The 19,908-nt window shown below is 47.1% G+C and overlaps 1 protein-coding gene across 1 annotated transcript in view; it reads right to left on the reverse strand.

The window, feature by feature from the left end:
- Window positions 1–19,908, reverse strand: part of AHI1 (Abelson helper integration site 1) — a 2,019,384-nt gene that overhangs the window by 1,595,873 nt on the left and 403,603 nt on the right. The window lies entirely within an intron of this gene.

The following is a 19,908-nucleotide window of genomic DNA, read 5'->3' on the forward strand; positions in this document are numbered from 1 at the left end:
CTAATTTTAACACCCCTTTGAAGGGCTGTAGATGTAGCCATGCCCCTGGTGGAATGAGCTCTCAAACCTTCAGGAGGGTCTTTACCTGCTAGTCTGTAGCATTCTGATATCGTGAGGGTTATCCACCTAGACAAAGTCTGTTTGGAAACAGCCTGACCTAGTTTGTGTCCTGTGTAACCGATAAAAAGTTGGTCAATAACTCTCAACTTGGATATTCTGGATATGTAAAAGCTTAGCGCTCTCCTAGGGTCCAACCTATGGAGTCTTTCCTCTTCCTTACCAGGATGAGGTGGAGGATAGAAGGAAGGCGGAACAACTTTCTCACTCAAATGAAAGTTGGCAAAAAGGAGGGTTTGACCTTCAGAACAAACCTGTCCCTGTGGAAGGCGGTAAAGGGTGACTTGCATGAAAGTGTCTGCAACTCGCACACTCTGCGGGCTGATGTCAGAGCTATCAATAGTATTGTCTTAAAGGTTAACAACCTTAGCGGATATGTGTGCAGAGGTTCAAAAGGAGCACACATCAGGAATTTCAAAACCAGATTGATGTCCCAAAGTGGAACATGGAAGGGAGATGGAGGGAACACATTAGTGAGCCCTTTTAGGAATTGAGTCACCGGTGGTATCTTGAAGTAGGAGCATTCCTCCGAAGCGTGCTTAAAGATCAATAGTGCTGCCAAATATCCTTTGATGGTACCTATCTAAAGGCCCAAATTAGCCTATGATAGAAGGAAGGAAAGGACATCCAGAGTTTTAAACAGAAAGGATCAACATTCTTTTCTTTGCACCAGTTGAAAAACCTATTCCAACGGCAACGGTACTAAGATTTTGTTGCTGGCCTTCTGGCTGAAAGCAACACCTCCATCACATCATCCGTGAGGTCCCAATCCTTGTATCTCAGCCTTTCAGAAACCAAGCCTGAAGGCTGAGAGTTTTGACCTCTGAATGGAGAACCTGACCCTCCTCTCGCGAGAGAAGGTTCTCTCTTTGTGAAGTCGAATCGGAGGACAGATGGACATATCCAGAAGGTCCGGGTACCACGTCCTCCTGGCCCAATCTGGGGCAACTAGGATCATGTGTTCCCCGAACCTTCTGATTACATGTGGAATGACGGGGACCAGAGGAAACGCGTAGAAGAGTGGAAAATCCCAGTCCACCACAAACGCGTTTCCTAGAGCTCCCCATGGAGGAAATTCCCTGGAGCAGTACAGTTCGCATTTCTGGTTGACACTGGTCCCAAAAGCATCCACTTGATGGGTTGGCCAAAGGGTGAAGATCTCTAGAAGGACTTCCTGAGCTAGTTTCCACTCGGTGAAGACTGTACTCTCTGCTCAGAGCGTCTGCCGCCGTGTTCGCCTCTCCAGCTAGGTGAACTGCCAATAGGGAGATTCCTTCTTGAATTGCCCAGTACCAGAGCTGCTTTGCCTCTCTGCACAGTGGTAGTGACCCTATGCCTCCTCTCTTGTTGAGGTAGTGCATGGCCACTGTGTTGCCCTTCATTTTCAGGACATTCTTTCCCCGGACAGAGGGCAGGAAGGCCTTCAGCGCTAGTCTGGTTTCCCTCAGATCCAAAAGATTGATGTGTAGTTGGGACTCCGATGGAGATCAACGACCGCTGATTGTCAGATCGTTGGCATGGGCTCCCCACCTTGTGAGAGAGGCGTCCGTCACAACTGTTATCCCCAGCCATAGTTGCCAAAAAGGTTCCCCCCTTCAGAACATTTTCCTCAAACGCACACCACAGAAGTTCCTGTGAGACCCTGGTTGGAATCTGAAGTCGGTCTGACATCTTTTCTGAGAATTGGGACTATTGCTTTCATAGAGCCCATTGAAGGGATCTCATTCTCAGACGGGCCTCTGGCACCACAAAAATACAGGATGCCATGAGGCCGAGCAACCTCAGAAAATAAAAGGCCAGTAGACTATGGGCATTCTAAAAATTGGTCACCATCTGAAGAATCTCTTGAGCCTTCACCTCGGGTGGTGAGCTCTTTCTCAAGGATGTATCTAGAACAGCTCCGATGTACTGGAGCTTTTGGGAAGGTGTCATATTGGACTTCTTGTAATTGAGGGAGCAGTCCAGTCTGTGAAGAGAGTGGCAGGTAATGTTGAGAGGATCCAGGACTTGTTCGGGAGAACACGCCCTGATCAGCCAATCGTCCAGGTAGGGGTAGACGTGAATCCCCCCTTTCCTGAGGCTTGCTGCCACTACGCCCATCAGTTTGGTGAAAACCCTCGGATGCGGATGTCATCCCGAATGGCAGAACTTGAAACTGAAAATGAGAACCACCAACCACGAACCTCAGGTATTTTCTGTTCTTGAGATGGATTGGGGTATGAAAATTAGCATCCTGAAGGTCCAATGACACCAACCAATCCTGTTATTGGAGGGCCTTAAGGACCTGAAAAAGTGTGACCATCTTGAAGTTGTCCTTCCTGAGGAACTTGCTCAAATATCTCAAGTCCAAGATGGGTCACAGTCCTCTGTCCTTTTTGGGAATAAAAAAATATGGGGAGTACCATCCCTTGTTCCTCTCCGCTACAGGTACTGGTTCTATAGCACCTTTCTCTAGCAGGGTTAAAATCTCTTGCACAAGGAGCGGATCCGGAATTCTCAAAGAGTGGTTCCCCGGTGGATAGTTCTGAGATCTTCTTATAAAAGGAGGGCAATAACCGTAGGCTGTGGTTTCCAAAGCCCAGGCATCCAAAGTAACGTCTTGCCATTCTTGCAGATGCTGAGACAGTCTGCCTCCGACTGGTGAACTGTGGCTCAAGACTTCAGAGTGGTTTTGTGGCAGCTGTTGCAGAGGCCGATGGTAAGGAGGCTGCTGCTTGAGCTGGCTTTGCACCTCTACCTCATCCACCACGAGGAAACCTTCTTTGGCCCCTTTGACTGGCCATTCCTCTCACCCTTCCAACTGAGGAGTAGTAGCGTAAAGATCTACCCCTCCATGGTTGCCCAATAGGACGAAAAGGCTGCGGTTGCCTAATAGTGGTGCCTAAAGATTTGGTCACCAACTTTGAGGTCTGCAACTTCTCAAGGCTCTCGTCAGCCTTGTTGCCAAAAAGATGAGTCCTGTCAAAAGGCATGTTGAGAAACCTAGACTGCACATCCAGTGCAAAATCTTGACTTTCTCAACCTTGCAAATCGGCGCATTACAGTGCTGGTAGCCATGGATCTGCTGATGCTATCTGGAGAATCCAACCTTGATTGAAGTGACTTACACATGGCTTCTTTGCTGTCCTTAACAATAGCTAAGAAGCCGTCCCTTTCTTGCCCTTCGGGAATGTGCCCTGCCGCCATAGAGATACAGTCCCACAGAGTATACGAAAACTTTGCGATGGCACAAGTGGAGTTGGCAGATTTCAGTGCCATGCTCTCTGTGGAAAATACCTTCCTTGCCCATTCATCTACGCGCTAATCATCCCCATCAGGAAGGATGGTAGGGTATGCTGCCTGTTTCGAAGTAGCCAAAGCTGCCTCCACCATCAGACTCTCTGGAGTGGGGTGTTTTGACAGGTAGTCAGGGTCACTACTGCCGGATTTGACTCCGGAGTCTCCCAGCTTCTAGCCACCCTTTTTTGAAGTGCCACATGAAAAGGCAAAATGGGATAAGTCTGAGGACCCTTGTCCACAATGTCTGTTAGGTCGTCTTGGTCTTAGGGTAAAGAGGGCCTAAACCAACCCAAATATTCAGTAACCTTAGACATAAGCTGACGATAGGAAGAGTCAGCATGTTCTCCTGGTTCAGGCTTTCCGAATTCCAGCTCTGGGGAGGTGTTAACCCCACTTGCTGTTTGCAAGTTTTCATATAAATCTTGCATTCTGCTATCCTCAGAGATTAAGCTCTCTGGTACACTGGGTGTACCGTATTGTAACACAAAAGGTGCTTCCTCGTTATCGAAATGTTCTTCCTCTTCAAAAATAGATGTCAGGAACTTGAAAAAATGGGAGTGGAGCATAAACCGTGTCTGGTTTAGAAACCATAGGCTTCGACGTTGTAAAAGTCGTCAACGTTTTCGTTGTCAACATCGATGCATGAGGAACACTGGGCGCTGACAGCGTGGCTTGCAAACGTGGCTCAGCCGGTGTCCAGGACTTTGGCACTGATGTCGACATTGTGGCCTAGCGGGCCTCGAAGACGTCGATGGCGTCAATGACCTCGACTTATCACCATGTTTCTTATGACCCTTGGTCTTCTCAGACCTGGGCCTCGAGGGATCCCGATGGGGATCAGGTCTTTTACCGGGGCTCGTGGGCATGCACGTTTTTGACCGAGACCTCTCCTTTCCGGCTTCATCCGAAGGCATGGTCAGAGCATGGCTTTGCTTATCAAATATTTGTAACATCTCGACCCTGAAAGCTTCCCATTCAGCTTGTGTGGAATGTTTTGAGGGACATGCAACCCTTTTAGGGGAATTGTCCGAATAAGAAGACGACGAAGGAGTCCTATTTCCAAGACTATGAGGAATGGTGGGAACCACTCCTAGACCTACAATGCTTGGCCATCTTCCTCCAAAGAGTCTTCCCTCGACTCGTCGGTCGAAGGCCTAGTAGTACGGGAAGATGACTTTTTGGGGATTGTCCTACCTTGAGTTTCTCCTTCCGTTCCCTCAAGGCATTTCCTGTCATCGACTGACACTTGGAACACTTAGTAGTATCGTGGCTCTCCCCGAGGCACCACAGACAAATGCGATGCGGGTCAGTAAGTGACATTTTTGAGCCACAATCATCGTTTCTTAAAGCCAGACTTCGAGGGAGTCGAAGACCAAGACATATTTTCGATGATTTTTGAAGATTTCTTGTAAAGTATGTCACAGAAGATGTGCCCTGATTTTCACTAGAAGAAAGTGCTAATGCAGAAAAATTGAACTGAGGCCAACAGGCGCTCAAGCTATATATACCCTTCGATGACATCACCCTCGATGGAGGCCTTTCGAAGGACATCTGCTCGACAGCATCGATGCACAGCGCCCGGCCTCTGACGAGAATTTATTTCGAAAGCAGCAGAAGCTGGACATTCCATGTCAAAGATGAGGAATACGTGGGAGGACACAATCCATTCAAAACAATATTCTTAAATATTTGCCAATTCAGTTTATTTTTTTTATTGTATTTGGTTAAACTTTTACCTTTTACATATATACAAAAATCGTAGCAATCTTACAAATACAATTATTCCAACAGATAAAACCAAAGAACATAACACATCTTATATGACTTATAAAAGAGTTTAGCAACCATGTTCTAAATGCAGTATCAAAATGGGTACAGAATATTGCAGAGCAAAAGGATTAGGGCAAAAGATTTAGAAGAATTAAGGGCAATTAGAATTACAATCCAACCATAGCAGATTAAGCGATGTGTTAAGGGCACTCAAAACAGTAGATCGAGCATCTCTAAATGCTAACAAATATGCCAGGGGAAGCTCTATTTAGGCTTTACAAAAGCTAGACTCTTTTAGAATATTATATTAAATTTGTCTAGCACCTGCCCAACTGTGATTGAGAGTGAATGGGATTGATTTGAGATTAATCAATCCCAAAACATGTCCGGCACACGGCTTGCCGATTCTACTCCATATCTGGCAAAAAACAGAGACCTTAGCTGCCAAGTTCCCTCACAGTACATTAGTAGGTGCTTAAGTGTTTGTTCCTCAGGGCTTTTACACCCATTGCAGTAGAATGTAGCTTGTTCCTTCATTCCTCTTTTTGATAGCACCTCCCCCAGTTTGGGCAATATTTAGTAGTAATCAGAGGAATTTTTTCCTTATTTTCCAATCAGGGAATTGCACTAAATATTTTGATAAGTCCCCCAATTTTTTTTCCGCTACTGGAAGGAATTTGTATCAGACTTTAAACGTAGATTCTCTATTGTGAAAATCCAATCCATTGTGTCCATAGCCTTTTTCGCTTTCATTGGGTTCTCTATTAGTGTTTGAAGGTCCATATCTGCTTTTCTTAATCCTTCCACGACCCAGACCCCCGGTTTTGACAGCATTTTGGATCTATTATTCTCCATATGTGATCTAATATCTGCATAGAGTGTCCCATTCTGAGCCGTCAAAATCAGCCGATATAGAGAGGCTAACTTCCTATCCGCTTGGACCTTTAGTGATCGCAGGCCCATTTCAAATCTAATACAACATAATGGAAGGCTGGCTGGAAGGCTAAACACTTTTTTCCAATTCAGTTTCTCTTCTGCGTGCACCATCTTAATTGTTTAATCACCAAACTCTACGTAAATCGAAAACAAACCAACAACACCAGAAGTGTTTTGGTTTGCAGGCTTTGTTCTGAGCCAGTATCTCAAATAAGTGAATTAATGCTTCTGAGTGCATTTGCCCTCTATAGCTCCAAGTTTATAGTCTAGAGCACTTCTAAGTGCGATGGTCCAGTACATTATAAATTCCCATGTGTATGTCTAACAAGTGCACCTTTCTATTTGAATTTTATATTAGGTTCTTGGTGATAGCGTGACATTAGCATGTTGCACCAGAGATTCACAACAGTAGATAAATACTTGCGGAGCGGGCCTAGAGCGGGCTTTTCTGGCTAAGCGGCGGCAAGGACCCAGCAACCAGGGGAAGTGAACACTACGTTACGCTTTTAAGTATTTGCTGCATCTGTTGTGTAGAGTTTGTCCGTCAGCACTCAAGCGGAGCGGGCTCGTCCAGCTTTTCTCGCAGTTACTGCTTGGTCTACGGCATCAAGAGTAATCCTCTCCGGTCAGGCAGCGTGTTCACGTTGCAGGTGTCTCTGCAATGAGAACACACCGACTGATGGGTGAGGGCTACACTACTAGCACAACAATGGGAAGCAACGGGCCAGTCGTCTGTCGCCCTGCTGCCTCCCATTTTTGTGCAGTACAGAGCTAAAAGGTTTCTGCAAGGAACAAAAAAAGTTGGGGTAGGCAGCACAGTCCCTCATGCAAATAAAGCACAGGGGGCACTGTGCTGCCTATCACTCGGGCAAGAGGGCAGCGCCCACGGCCCATAGCGACTCATAGTGGTGGGCAGGGGTGGACTGGCTTATAGGGACATTTGGAGATTTCCCAGTAGGCCTCCGCACCTTGGGCCTCTTGCATGGATAACCTGTTATTTCCAAATGTTATCATAGCAAAAGGGTTGAGGTTGCAGAAAATGTGTAATATGACACCACTTTGAACATTATTTTCAAAGCCTCTTTTGTTCCCAGACCACTCCTCGTGGTGGGCCGCCACTGCATGTTCTACCAATCAAAACATTTTTTTTTTTAACTTTGTTTATTTTAAATCAAGGCAGGATGGCAAAAATACAAAACATGACATATCAAAAGCAATGCGTATTCAAGTTCTTCGATCCCCAGTCCTTATTCCCCCCCCCTCGGGTATCCTCCTTCCCTCCTCCCTCTGGCCTCTCTCACCCTTATGTTCGGAGGCCGAATTTTCAGTCTGGGTTGTCCGGTTCGCCCCCTAGGGTTTATATGTCTTCTGCCGGATCCACTTGATGTTTCAAGATCCATTGGGCCCTGGTCAGTTTGTAGGTCTGGGCGGGGAAGCGCTGGTCGTATTCCAGCACTGGGCTCCAGACATTCTGAAAGCGGTGGAGCGTGCCCGCCTGTGCTGCCGTGACCTTCTCCGCGATCAGGATGTCCCAGAGTTTAGACCACCATTGGGTTATGTGAGGTCCTTCTGGTGATTTCCAGGTCCTAGCCAACACCGTTTTCCCCGCCAGAAGGCAGTGTGTCAATAGTTTAGACTTGGACGCGGCGCGCGGGTAGATCGTGGGGATCGGGGCCCCCAGCAGGACTGGTTCAGGTTCTAGAGGGATCGCCTTCCCTGTAATTTGTGCGATGGTCTCTAGGCATGTCCTCCAGAACTGTCGTATCTTTGGGCAAGTCCACCACATATGAAAGAAAGAGCCTGGGTGACCACATCCCCTCCAGCAGGCAGGATCCACCTGCGGGTTCATGTGGTGGAGTCGAAGGGGTGGGTAATACCATCGTAGGAGCACCTTGTACGCACATTCCCTGTTGGTAACGCACGTAGAGGAGGTGTGCGTTCTGTTCCAGATGTCCACCCAGGTTTGGTCCTCGACCAGATGGCCCAGGTCCGCCTCCCATTGAGCCATGCTGCGGGTCTTTGTGGACAGGAAGTCTCTTAAGAAGCGCCTATATAGGGTGGATACCCTGCCTCGGGTTGGAAGATCCCCCAGTGTTAGCTCCAGGGCGGTGGGCAGACGAGTTGCTGCCTGCCGAGTCTGGGGGTGCGAGCACCAGTGGCGCAGCTGAATATAGGTAAATCTGTCCCTTTCCCTGAGTTGGAACTTCTACTTACATTGGGCGAAGGTGAGGGGTGTCTCTCCCATATATAGCTGGTCTATAGTCTCCAGCCCACCCTCTATCCAATTCCGGAAATTGCGAAGGTCTGTTCCGGGTGAGAAGGATGGGTTATGGAAGACCGGGGAGCGTGGGCTTGGTCCTCTGGGCACTCCCTTCTGGTTTAAAGCCCAGTCCCAGGATCTAAGGGTGTGTTTAGTTGACAGGAGGAGGTCTCCCCAGTGTGTTCTAAGGGGGGGCGAAATGTGTGGCAGGAATCGCAAGGGTAAAGGTGTTTGTGACTGTTCCAGCTCTACCCACCTGGGGCGGTTTGTTACGGTCTGCCATACCTGAAATTGTGCTAGTTGTGCTGCCACACTGTAGGCCCTCAAGTCCGGTACCCCCAGACCTCCTTGCTTAGAGCCCCCAGCATCGTTTTGAGGGGAATTCTCGCTCTCTTACCTTTCCAGATGAATTTCAGCATCTTCCTTTGGATGTCATTAAGGGTTGGTGTGGGGATCGCTACTGGGAGTGAGGCGCAGGTGTATAGGAACCTCGGTAGTAGGTTCATCTTGCATGCTGTGATGCGCCCCAACAGTGAGATCTCTTGGGTCTCCCACTGTTTAAAGTCACCTTCCAGTTCTTTCAGCAGCCGGGGGGAAGTTGGCTTTGTATGTGTCTCCTGGGCAATCCGGGATGCGGACCCCTAAGTAGGGGATGGCCTTCTTCACCCATGTAATCGGGCACATCGTCGCCAGTGGCTCCCGTTCTGCTGGAGTGAGCCCGATGCCCATGGCCGAGGATTTATCAAAGTTTATAGTGAAGCCAGAGACCTCACCATAGATGGTAAGTTCTCGTATTGCCCGTCTCAATGATGATTGGGCTTCCGAGATCGTGAGTAGGACATCGTCCGCATATAGGGCGATTTTATGTTGGTTGGGGCCAACCTGTAGCCCTGTAATACGATCGTTTCCCCTAATCCTTTGGGCCAGAGGCTCCATGGTGAGAGCGAAGAGTAGGGGTGATAGCGGGCAGCCCTGCCGGGTTCCGCATGATAGGGGGATCGGAGCTGAGCTGTGCCCATTAATTCTTAGACTCGTATTCGGGCTCTTATAGTTGGCCAACACCATTGACTGAAAGGTTGGCCCGAAGCCGAAGGCCTCTAGGGTGAGTTTCATAAAGGGCCAATCAACTCGATCAAATGCCTTAGCTGCGTCCAGAGCCACTAAGACCAGCTTTTGGGAGTTCCAAGAGGCGAGGTCCACCAGGTTCAGGGCTCTAGATATGTTGTCTCCCGCGGATCGATGGAGGATGAAGCCTGCTTGGTCGGGATGAATGATCTTCGGGAGCACGCGGTTCAGGTGGTTTGCCAAGATCTTTGAGTATATATTGGCATCAATGTTTAAGAGTGCTATCAGTCTGTAGGAGGCTAGACTCCTTGGGTCATTTCCCGGTTTGGGTAGGAGGATGGTGGTTGATTCCTGCATCGATGGGGTGACCGCGCCTGTGTCCCTGAAGGAGTTGAACAGGTTCACCAGGTGGGGGGTCAGTTGTGGCCTGAAAAGTTTATAGAATCTGGTCGAGAAGCCGTCTGGGCCTGGGGCTCGTGTTTTAAGCGACTTGATGGCCTCCTCGACCTCCTCTCCTGTGATGAGCTCCTCTAATTCGTCTCTCGTTGTGTTGGCGAGACGGGGAACCGCTGCCTTCCGTAGATATTCCACCTGTTGCGGTCGGTCACGAGGGGTTGCCTTCATGATTTGGGTCAGGTAGTCTGTTGCAAGCTGTTGTTTTTCGGGCTCCGAGTATCGAGTGACCCCCTCCGGATCCCGTAGGCCTGCGATCATGTTTATGCGTCTCCGTTTGGCTAGTTTGGCCACCAGGAACCTATTCGCTTTGTTGCCCTTTGCGTAGTAAGATTGTTTAGCTTTTGCCATCTTTAGGGCGGTTTGTTCTGCGTAGTGGGCTTCAAGCTTCTTCCTCGCCATTCGCATGATCCGTTGTGTTTTAGGGGACCAGCCTTTTTCCTTGTGGATTGCCTCTGCCTCCCTTAGCTCGTCCTCCAAAGCAATTCGAGTCTGGCATCTGTTCCGGTGGTAGGCCGCCCCCTGAGCAATGAGAGAGCCCCTGATCACTGCCTTCATGGCGTCCCAGTTATTTGCCAGTGAGGTGTCTGAGGCTGGATTTTCGTCAAAGAAGTTTTTAATCCCTGTCGCGATCTTGTCTCTCGTAGCCATGTCATTGAGGATCGGGTCATACAGAGACCATTTGCGTGGGCTATTGGAATTGAGGTCCTGAACCCAGAGTTCCAAGAACACTGGAGCGTGGTCAGACATGGCCCTCGTGCCGATGGAGACCTCTTTGACTGAGGGGAAGGTGTGTGGGGAGATCAGAAATAAATCAATCCTTGAGAAAGTGCGGTGAACAAATGAGTAGAAGGAGTAGTCTCTTTCGTCGGGGTGAAACACCCGCCATGAGTCTATTATCTCCAGAGATCTGAACAACCGGAGGAGGCTGAGAGCTTGGGCGAAATCGCTTGGATTTGGGGGGTGTGACCTGTCCTTAGTGGGGTCGGGGACCCCGTTGAAGTCCCCTCCGACGATTGTTTGGCCCTCCACAAAGCTAGCGAGGGTCGTGCCCAAGGAATCGTAGAAGAGTGATTGTCCCGAGTTAGGGGCATATACTGAGATGAGGGTGTATAGGTCTCCAAACAGGAGGCATTTAACTGCTGTGTATCGGCCTTCCGGGCATGTTTTTGTTTCCAGGATTTGTGGGTTCAAGTCTTTTCTAAAGAGAATCGCCGTACCCCCTTTTTTGCTTGAACCGGAGGCAAAAAATTGAAGCGGGAACGATTGAGAGCGAAGCCGGATCACATCCGCCGGCAACAAGTGGGTCTCTTGGAGCATGGCTATCGCGGCATTTTCATCCTGGAGCTTTAATAAAATTGCCTTTCGCTTGGTAGGGGAGTTCAGTCCGTTAACATTTAGGGAGAGGATTCGTAGAACCTGGTGGTCCGAGGTGTCCCATTCTCTACCCCTTGAAATGGGGGGGGGGGTCAGGGTCGATGATTCAGCTGCCATGTTTGTCACAAGCTCTTGTTGTACCATCCTGCACTTGAGGTTTTAACGCGAAGCCCCAACGGGGGGCTGCAACTTTAACTGGTGAGTAGACCAACATTGTAGGTATGGGTCCACCCTTGGCCAACGGGGCCGATTGTCCCATCATGTATCGAGTACCGTGGGTGTCCAAGGAACGAAAGTTGGAAAGTGTCCTTGGAGGATGTCCAGTCATAATATCGAATGCAATAATCTCGAAAGTCAAAATGTCGAAAAAAAAATGTCGAAAATAAAAATGTCGAATTACAAAAATGTCGAATTTTTTTTGATTTTTTTCGAATTGATGTTAATACAAGGTAAGTATTAAATATGTTTTATTATGTATTTTTGAACATTGTTATTATTTACTATGTTTTATTAAGTATTTTTGAACAGCAATTGCATATTCCATGTATTTTTTTCCTTATATATATATATATATAAGTTAAATAAATCTATATTTATTGTAAACTTCAATTATAAATAAATAAATAACAAATTGCAAACTGATAACGTTGAACATTTAGTATACTTTTTTTCCAATAGATGGATAGATGGCGCTATTGTTTAAGAAATGAGAATGACCATTTTGTTTATATATGGTAATTGCATGCTACGTAAGGTTGCGTTACTGTACGTATACGTAGGCGCCATTTTTAAAGTTCATTCGTGCAGCGTTTCCATCGCGTTCGGGTCTCCGTGCTTTCGTGTGGATTTCTTTTTGGATTTTCAAGGTTTTTCACCCTTTTCATGGATCCAATGGAGTTTTTTTTTACTGGATTCGATGGATGTTTTGGTTTTTCCTAGCCATGGATTTTTTTTTCGTGTTGGATCAGTGATTTTTTTTCACGGACTTTCTTGGATCTTCAACTTTTTTTCCTTTCCGGATTTCACTGTTATGGATCGCACATGTGGATTTCTTTTTGGATGGTGATTTTCCCTGGCTAGCTTTTTGGATTATGGGTTCCTTGGATTTTGCTGCTTGGTGCTGTTTACGAGTATCGCTTGGATTTGTCATGGTGGATTGGTGATTTCTTAAAAACGTGAGTACCTTTAACATTTTAAATTATACGCTATTGAATCAAGGTAGTTGTCTGTCATTTTCATTAAAATTTTGTACTATTTGCTCAAGGCGTTGTTCATAGTCTCTGTATTTTTTCTTTTTTACCTCTGTGTTTGCGAGTGAAATTGCTTGGGAGACTCGAAATTCCTAATGTGATTGTTCTTTGTTTAATTCTTTTAAAAAATGTCACAAATTAGGATTACTTGTGTTGAAAGTTTTATTAATACGTCTGTGCCATCCCTCAAGTGAATTGTTTGTTCTAGGTCGCCCTTCCAAGGTTGCTTTGTAGCAATTCCATAAGTTTATATTGTATTTTGGCCTTCTTCTGGTGCCATTCCTTGTTAACTGTCCAATCCATGTGTTTTCCATGTAATCTAGCATGTCCGAATTTTCTTTCTCATGATTTTTAAAATAGTCAGTGTCAAGTAAATGTTCATAGTAATGTATACCCTGATCTTCTTTCACAAATGCTAATCCGAATAGTTTTTTTATGTTATGTTGAAATATGCTGTCGTCTGTGTATTTACTACTTAGGCCAAGTTTTTGTAGTTTTTTCCATATCGACTGAGTAAAATGGAAAAAGCATCCTTGTATGCTAGAATCAGTGTATATTGAAGAAAATGCCTTAATCTGTGCTAATTCAAAATCCATGATTATGTTCTTGGGTTTTGAATTTGGTACAGTGTCCTTGATTTTGTTCAACATGATTCTGTAGGTTTCTTCATTTTTTTTGGGCATTAAAACAAACAAGTGGAATTAGTTTGTTATTTATTGTTCCATGTAGTGAATAAAATTGTTGGAAGGGGTTCGGACAGGCTTTGAAAGTTGCGTCACCTTGCCACTGGGCACTTTCACTTAGATGCTTGAAATTGGTAGCAGTTGAAAATATCAACATTTTTTCGTCTCATACATCAACGGTAGAATGGTGGAAATTTTCTCCATTAGCTGTCACTCTAAACACTTCTGGTATGGTCATGTCATTGTATGTTGTAGGTGCTGGTGGTAGATTTTCCTTTTGCTGTTTCTTGCGGTTTACTATTCGTTGCATATGTTTTTCACTAGGCATCTGCGCAGATGTGTGAAGGGAACGTGTCGCATACCGTTGATATTACCAAATCGCTTGCCTGTCCGGGTTGTTCAATTGCCTTTCTTTTTAGCTCGTGGAGAGTTTGTTTTATTACTATATTTGTCTTGTCCGGTAGATGGTTGTGTTCTCCCTTTATTTTTGTATTGGAACATTCAACTATAACTCGTGCGGCACATTTTGATCGCCCATACTCAATGCACTTCCAGTACGAGCGTTCATTTTTTTCAAATTCCTTACTATAAATGTAACCGTTCAAAACCAGCAGTTTTACGCCTTTTTGTGAGGTTATGTATTCAACCCTTTCTGTCATGTTCAATCTAAAATAACGGTAAAAAATGTTTTACTATGTTTGTCATACACTAATAGTAATATATTTTACGATTTAATTATCTAGTCACATATTCTTTTTTTTTTAAATTACCTGATTGTTTGCCTGACTTAGCCGAATCGAATCCACGTTAGTTCACTCTGTCTCTGGTCCTGTCAGGTAATGACAGTTGTCCCCAACCGTCATCTGTCCCTTTTGTGTTTATGCAAGGTTCTTTACTTGTGGGTGTCACATATTGGCTTAACCCTTACGACTCCTGATTGTATGGGGTTTTCGTTAGTCATAATGTACCTTATTTACACATTGGCAAAAGGTTATGTGTTGGTGGTCGAGAGGAGGGTGGGAGAGTTTCGGCGTAGAGGTAAGGGGGGGTTGGAAGGAGGCAACCCCCACCCATAAAAATGGACGATTAGCATTACTTCACATTGGTATGTTAGTAATATCGTTCAACTTTTTTTTCGACATTTTTGTTTCGACTATTTGACTTTTCCTATTATATTTATATATTTTCGACATTTTTGTTTTCGACATTTTGTTTTCGACATTTTTGTATTTCGGTATTATGTTTTCGACATTATGACTATAAGCCTCCTTGGAGTGGGTATGAACCGTGGGTATGGTCCGCCGTCTCCGCCCTCGTAGGTCAGATGAAGCGTTATGTGGCGGATCCGAATTTAGGAGGAGGCCAGGGAGGGGTATAACTGGAACCCGGAGGTACGGGGGGGCGCCATTGTTAATTTCTTTTTGTTGATCCGCAGGGTTGATGACCATGGCGTACGTTTAGGTTTCTGGGAGGAAAGCGGTCCAGGGGCCTCAGCACCTTCCGGGGTTGGTGTGGAGGGTTCCTGGGGTGAAGATGGATGCATGATCCTCTCTGCGTCCTCCAAGTGGCTGATGCGGCATAAGGTGCCTTTGTATGTGAATTGTAGCGCCGCCGGAAACAGCCATCTGTATCGGACTTGTTGCTCCTGGAGGAACAGTGCCAGGGGTCGAAGTGCTCTTCTTTTCTGAAGGGTGAGTGGTGAGAGGTCCTGATATATTTGGAGTGGCGTACTCTGAAATGTAATTTCCTCCCCTTGGCGGCTGATCGCCGAGATCGCTTCCTTGGTTGTGAAGAAGTGGACCCTTGTGATGACATCTGGGGGGGGGTCGGAGACTGCCCCGCGACGTGGGCGAAGTCTGTGGGTGCGATCTAGCAAGAGCTGAGATTTATCCAAGTTTGGGAGGAGGGCCTCGAAGAAGCGCACCACGTAGTCCGCTAACTTGTTGTCGGGGATGGAGGTCGGGACCCCCCGGATGCGGAGATTGTTGCGGCGTGCCCTGTTTTCCAGGTCCTCCTGCTTAAACTCCAGGATCTCGCATTTCTGATGCAGGGAGTCAATGGCTTTTCGCATTTCCCCTAGAGTGGTGGCGTGATCCCGGGAGTGGTCTTCGATTTCTCCGAGCCTCTGTTCGGCCTCTGTGACCCTTTGGTCCCTCTGTTCAATTTTGGTGGTGAGTTCCGATAGGCATGAGCGGAATTCCGACTTGATGTCCGCCATGAAAGCTATTAGGTCCCCTTTGATGGCGAGAGATCCCCCGTCCTCTTGTTGTTTCTGCGGAGTGAGTTTGGGAGGCTCCTGCTTCCTGCTTTTATCTAGCGTGGTGAGCATGGTGGCGATATCTGCCCCTTTGCCAACCTTTGCTTGCCTAGACATGATGATCGTGTTTGGCGGTCTTGGCTGAAAAGGTTGCGGCGAGGCCCAAGCTGTGACCGGGGTGGGCCGGGGCGCCCCAGGAAGCACCGTGAAAGGAATGCCCACGAAGTTGGGCTTCTCTGGGCGGGTCCCAGGGCTTATCTCGTGGCCTCCATGTTACCCCTGTCGGCCCGGCCGAGGGCCGCCCCCGATGGCGTTCTCGTCTGTTTGTCGGGTAGCCTCTGTCTGCCGCTTCTCTTCGGTCCCCCTGAGGTCCGTCGCCATCAGGTTCGCAGTTTATTGCCGAGTTCCGGCGCAGCCGCCATCTTGGTTCCTTCGAATGGCAGCGGGGGAGCGGTGCGGTCGCTAAGTTCTAGGCGAACGCAGCGGCGTTCGAAGATCATTGTAAGCCAGGTTGTGCCTCATCGGTTCCGAGCGCCATAGATGTCATTGGCGACTTGGATACTCGGTCGGAACCGCTTGAATTTGGCGGCGGAGGCGGACATCCCACGGGCGGCCTCAAGGGAGCGACCACATCGATGGCCCTCCAAGCCACGCCCCACCAATCAAAACATTTAATAGATGAGGACTTGCTAGACCAACAGAGTGAAGACAATACCTCTATTCTCAATGTCTCATTGATTTATGGCCAAAACATCCCATAGGCTTTTTAGTTTACAGGTTAAGTGTTTTTTTTTATACATGTTCTGCTAAGAATCAACCTCATTCTTGATTCAATGTGTGTTTTGTTTAAGTTATGCATTTCAGGATATCTGTAACGTACTCAGTGGCAATGATGACATATTTGTGATGCATTTGGTGTCACTTTTAAAAGGGAATGTGATGTCAGTGTGTGTTCACACCCAAAACAAAAGCTGTGATGACTGAAAGGTTTAGAAAGTAATCTTAAACCTCTTGCAATTGCTCTGAATGATCCTTCAGACCATCATTCTTCAGGTACCGGCCAATGAGGCTGAAACCTGTCTGTTTGCTTGTGGCCTTTTGAAAAAGGGATGCAACCTAGCAGTTAGGGCAGAACTTCCACTTTTGGGATGTGACCAAGCATGATTTCCATGTGGCCTTTCCCCTTCTGTAATGGCTTGGCAGGCTAAAGAATTAGGTTATGTTCTCCATTTCGTACCCAAAGGTACAGCGCAACTAACACCAAAAGGCAGCCTAGTGCTACAAGACTTTCAGAACACCTACATTGGCCCAGCACAGACTATCAGAAAAGCAAGGTTTTTAATGACTGTCTAAACTCCAGATGAGCCACAGTGGGCTGCAGTGCAATAGGCAGGTCATTCCACAGTTTGGCAGCCATCACAGAAAGGGAACAGCCACCAGTTCGTACAAACTGAAAACTAGGCACAGAAATAAGAAATCTGACCCCAGAGCCCAGAGAACGGCAGGGTACATAGGGACGAACCTTATGCTGCAAATATTCAGGCGCCACAGCATGGAAAGCCCTGTGTACCAGACCGCATCAATAACCGGGGCATGAAGATGTCGAGGATTAAACTGCAGCACCTTTCTAAGAATCTTCAACTGAAAATGGCCAGCCTGACAGACCGAGCTGATCTGAGTGGCCATAAAAAGGCACACAGAAAATATAACACCTAGAGTCCAAACAACTGCTACAGGGACAGGAAAAAGACCAATAGAAGAAGGCCAAAAGGAAGGAGTCCAGAAAGAAGTAGCAGGAGCAGAACCCACCACCATAACCTTAGACATACAGCTGTTCAATGTAAGCCAGTTCTCGCTCATCCAGCTCCCAATGGCCTGCAGTGAGTCTCTTAGCTGAGTATCACGGGAGGGGTGGTGCAGATCCAGACAGACTATGATCCGAGTATCATCTGCCTACGAGTAACATCGGAAATAGTGGGAGCGGACAAGAGCAACAAGAGGATGAATAGATACAGACAGAGCGATTAGAAAGAAAAGAATGAAACCAGGAAACCAGAAATCCCAGATGCAGACAGTCGACTGAGCAGGATGGAGTGGTTGTTATACCTGCGCTCCAGCCACGATCCGTTCGCTGTAGCTCACATCGGCCTTGCCGTCTTAAGAAATAGGGTGCATTCCTTGTTTTCACCGTTCTGGCAGCATTGGCGGTTGCTGGGGAAACCAAGCTGCAGGTCTATTCGTCATTTCTCAAATCACCTGACACATTCACGCTGCGGCAAGCCGACGCTCCTGTGTGGGTGACGCATTGCTTTCCAGAAAAGGTCACGTGATCAAGGGATCCGTGCTTCTAATTAGCGTTCTCTCAGTCCCTTGCGATCCTTGTGTTTTGATTCATCTCCTGCTCGACTTCGGAATTGTATTTGGACAACGCTATCTGCGCGCCCCTTGACTGTTTTGTTTGAACCTACCTGCTCGATCCTGATCTTGGACCGAATCTTTCTATATTTCCTGCTGCCCGCGGCGGACGCCTCTTGAAATCTATCCGGGACGGCTCTCTCTGAATCCCACTGTGCAGCCTACATTCTCCTGTACATTCGTGTGGCAAGAACTCCTCCCAAAACACGCAGCGAGTCACCTAGCAATCAGTAACATCCACGATCCGCCTAGTGTTTGCCCAGTGACGCGGATGTCAGCATTTCCTCTGGTAAGAATGAATCATTTAAGATTATGTGGTTCTACCTTGCCATTTCCCTCGGAAACCATAGAAGCTTAGGAATAGCAACCGGACCCCCTCCTCTTCGTACTGTCACCTTTGACTGTCCTTCTCTCATGGAACTGTGGTTTGGATTACCCGTGCAAGCTGGATGCTACGCTGAATTCTTCCTTGCACCAATCCGGACCTAGTTGCGACCCTCGTGCCGCTTGGGGAGATACCCATTACTAACTACCCTGTTTGTTATTTTATCCCATCGTTCTTTGGTACTCTTTGACTTCCCTTTAACAACCAGAGGGACCTTCGTCTTAGACTTAGCTGCTAACACCTTTCAGCTTGGTGTGGCGGTGTGGCGTTCCCGCTCTTTGGGGTTATCCATCGACCTGTCTACTTTAGCGTTTGAAGTAGGTTGGTGTGTCACCAGAAAGAGCTGCCTCAAGTGAGGTGGTCCGGTCTGAGTTGCCTCCCTGTTGGCACTTACTCAGCAGTGACTGAAGGGTCCGTTCCTAAGTGGCTACTTCTACTCAACGCCCCGGCCAGTCCGCAAGGGGGTGAGTAACAGAGGTCAACTGTGTCAAAAGCAGCCAACAGTTCTAACAGAATCATTGCTGTCACTCCACCCTGATCAGAAATAAGTGTAAAATCTTCCGAAACCAATACTGTTTCAGTGCCCTGACCTGGCCTAAACTCTGACTGAAAGGCGCCGAAAATACCTGTGTCTTCACAGAACCTCCCAAGCAGGTGTGCAATTAGTGACTCCAGCAACTTCATAAAAAAAAGGAAGGAGCGATAAAGGATGAACATTGGCTGGAATTAGTGGTTCGAGAGAAGGCTTTCTGAGCAGCAGAATAACCAAGGCATGTTTCAGGCCGGAGGGGATCTCGCCCATGGAGCAGGAGAGATTGATTGCATACACAACATTGGTGGCAATTGACGGCAGAATTTCTTTAAAAATATTCAGTGGAATAGCATCAATTAGTGAGGCAGATTTTATTTTTTCCACAGCCGAAAGAATGTCTGCAACAGAGAAAGAAGGAAAAGAGTCCCAAGAGGATACTGCAACAGCCAGAGACACAGGGATAAACAAAGGAACCAAAGTCAATAGACAGACCGCAGACTGATGGCCTGGAGGGTTGCCCAGAATAAGTGCCAGAGGTTTAAGGTTCATTCTAAATCTTCCGGCCATTTTATTTATTTTTATTTTATTGTTAATTTATAATAGGCTTAATACCAGCAAGTGATTTCTAAGCGCAGGATCTGGATCTGTTGCACTGCGTTGTCTTGCTTCCAAGACAAATGTGTTGCCCTTGAGCTATTCTTCCTCCCTCTTTTGTTTTGCGTGGTCAGAGTTGGACAGGTATGCCCACACGTGGGCCCCAAACCCTCTGGAGCCTAGAAACCAAAGCTACACCTCAGATTATGCCCAATGCGGCTGAAACAGGTCTGTGGATACTTGTGGTCTAGTGCAGAAGGCATGTGACGTAGCAGTTCAGCCTGGACTAACCCTTATATGGTGGAACCAAGCCTGATTTGCATATGGTGTTTCCCCCTTGTGTAATGGCTTGGCAAGCTGAAGAACGATGGTCTGGAGGGTTTCCATTTAAACCTTTCAGCCATCACCCCTTTTGTTTTGCTTGTTCTGTTCTCACTACAGTGGACACTATGCCACACATCTTACTTTTTCAATTGATGTGCCAAAAGCTACACTCTAAGTATTTAGACACTAACAATTTATGACCCACAGGTTG

This window comes from Ambystoma mexicanum, chromosome 4p, assembly GCF_040938575.1.
Source record: "Ambystoma mexicanum isolate Mex_15411 chromosome 4p, UKY_AmexF1_1, whole genome shotgun sequence".
NCBI lineage: Eukaryota > Metazoa > Chordata > Amphibia > Caudata > Ambystomatidae > Ambystoma > Ambystoma mexicanum.